Genomic DNA, 2500 nt, shown 5'->3' with positions numbered 1-2500 from the left:
GAGCGGGGGTGGGGGCACCACGGTCGACCGCCGCCCCCGGCCCTCCGGACGACGGCACCTCCCCCCCCGGCCGCACCCCACGACCACCCAGCGGCGGCGGCCGCCGAGGCGAGTCACAAGGGCGGGCGCGGGGAAGGAGAGCGCGTCGGAGGCCGCGGGGACGACGGGACGGAGCACGGGCCGGCGGGCGCGGACCGGGGCCGACGGGGAGATCACCGGTGCCTCGACCGCACCCCCCCTCCGCCCGACCTCGGGGGACACACACCGCGACACCCGAGAGAGGGAGGAGGTCGCGCAGAGTGGGGGAGGTGCCCGAGGAGACCAGAGGGCACCCCCCCAAACCAACGGGACGCCCTCCTTCCCCAGGCGCCTCGGCGGTCCCTCGGACGGACGGACGGAGGCGGAGGGGACACGGCAGAGACACGGCGGTCAGCACCCATCCTGAGCCCCGCACCCGGGCTCGGGACACGCAGCGCGGCGGTGGGCCGCGGCGACCCCGGGGGCGGGCGCGCGACGGCGGACGACGCCGCGGCGTCCCGCGGGTCGCCACCGGGGCACGCATCCCCGGGGTGCGGCCCCGAACGGGCAACACGGCGGGGACGTGGACCCGGCCCCCCGTAGGCGCGGGGGCGCGTTTGGCCGGCGACGCCGGTGTGGGGGAAAGAGGGGAAGACGACGAGGGGGCGGAGGGTGGCGGCCCAGACCGCCGGGCCGCCGCCAGGGGCGGGCGGTGAAAGACGGCGACCCAGACACGACACCCTCCGCGCACACAGACCCCCTCGTCCCCAGACCCCGCACCCCGGCGGCGAGCGACCGAGACACGCCGACGCGCGCGAGGGGCACGTGAACACACACCCCCGTCGGGCCCTCCCAGGCGAACCCCCCAGAAGGAGGGAAGGCCCAGCCGCGCAGGGCGCGAGGCGGCTCCCGAGAGGATGGCACCGTGGCGCCCGCGGGAGAAAGCCCTCCCGGCCTCTCTCCCTCGTCGCGGGCGGCGACGCGACCCCACCACGTCCACCCCCCACGCGCCAACGACGTGCCTACGTGGGGGGACGGGACGGAAGAGGAGGGGCGCACCACCAAGGTCTGCACTTAGGGGGACGGAGGGACCCCTCAGCGGAGCCCTGCGAGAGAAACCCCCAGCCGCGCGACCCCCGCGGGGGCCCGGAGGCACACCGGGGGGGGGCGATTGATCGTCAAGCGACGCTCAGACAGGCGTAGCCCCGGGAGGAACCCGGGGCCGCAAGTGCGTTCGAAGTGTCGATGATCAATGTGTCCTGCAATTCACATTAATTCTCGCAGCTAGCTGCGTTCTTCATCGACGCACGAGCCGAGTGATCCACCGCTAAGAGTCGTATGAGGTTTGATGGGCGAGGACCTCCGCGGAGGGAGGCCCTCCCTGGCACGACACCTTCCCCACCCCCACCAAGGGGTAGGGAATTGCCTCAGGCCGAGCCAGTCAAGACGACAGGACCAGACTCCGAAAGGTCGGAAGTTCCCACACGGGGCGCCCGGCGCGCGGGCACGGACGCCCCACAGGCGCCCGGGGGGTTCCCGCCCCCGTGGCACGGAGCGCCGGCGCGGCGACGCGGCAACGGGCGCGACGACGACCGCCGGGGTCAAGCCCCCTTTCCCCCGACGGCCGCCGACGACCCGCCGCACGCGCGCACGCGCGCACGGCACCCCCGGCCCGGGGGCGGAGTCCGGTTGACGTGGGAGGAGGGGAGGAGGAGGAGGAGGAGGCGGCGGCTTGCCTGGGGTCTTGCCGGGGCAAGGCCAGGCCGCTCCGGACCGCCAACTCCCCCGCCCACCCGACCTCCGCCCGAAACAACACCGGGCCCACCGCCCCCGACCCACGGGGCGGACGGGCGACCCCCAGGGGTCTTTAAACCTCCGCGCCGGAACGCGCTAGGTACCTGGAAGGGGGGGGCGGACGGGGAGGGAAGACGGCGGCGCCCACCCTCCACCACCCACAGCCGGCCAACACCACCACCGCCACCACGCCGGTCCCGACCGCCGCCGCTCGCGGGGCGCGGGTCCCGCCGCCCCTGACGGTCCCACCTACTCCCCGCGCAACCACCACACGAACGGACGGCAGACGACCGGCGGGGGGTGGGGGCGGGAGGGGCGGAACACATCCCGGGCGGGCGGCGGCCCAGGGAGACGGCGGGACGCAGCGGGGAACCCTTCCCTGTGGCCCGGAGCCCACGGCCCCCCCGGGGAGCTCCGGCAAAAACTCCACACGGATGGGACCGTCGCGCCCTCACCGCGCACCCCGAGAGACGCGCCGAGGGTAGCCCGCGGCGCCGGGCGTATGCGGACGGCGCCGGGAGTGGTGTGCGTGGCTGGCGGGGGCCGGCAAGGTGGCCAGAGGGGGGGACGCGCGCACGCGCTCCCACAAGCCTCGAACCGCCCTAGCGGGGGGGCGGGGGGCCGGCACGGCGCCGGCCCCCGCGCCCGCGCCGCGCGCTTGAGGAAACACACACGCGACCGGTCGCCG

The 2500-nt window shown here is 76.1% G+C and overlaps 1 non-coding gene across 1 annotated transcript; it reads right to left on the bottom strand.

Moving 5' to 3' along the window:
- Positions 1–1201: 1201 nt before the first annotated feature.
- On the bottom strand, positions 1202–1354 carry LOC138379947 (5.8S ribosomal RNA). The gene has a single exon (XR_011232448.1). It is a non-coding gene; the product is annotated as a 5.8S ribosomal RNA (ribosomal RNA).
- Positions 1355–2500: the final 1146 nt, after the last annotated feature.

Source organism: Eulemur rufifrons, unplaced genomic scaffold (genome assembly GCF_041146395.1).
Source record: "Eulemur rufifrons isolate Redbay unplaced genomic scaffold, OSU_ERuf_1 scaffold_240, whole genome shotgun sequence".
NCBI lineage: Eukaryota > Metazoa > Chordata > Mammalia > Primates > Lemuridae > Eulemur > Eulemur rufifrons.
The sequence above is the reverse complement of the archived record's forward strand: the minus strand, read 5'-3'. Positions and strand labels throughout refer to the sequence as shown.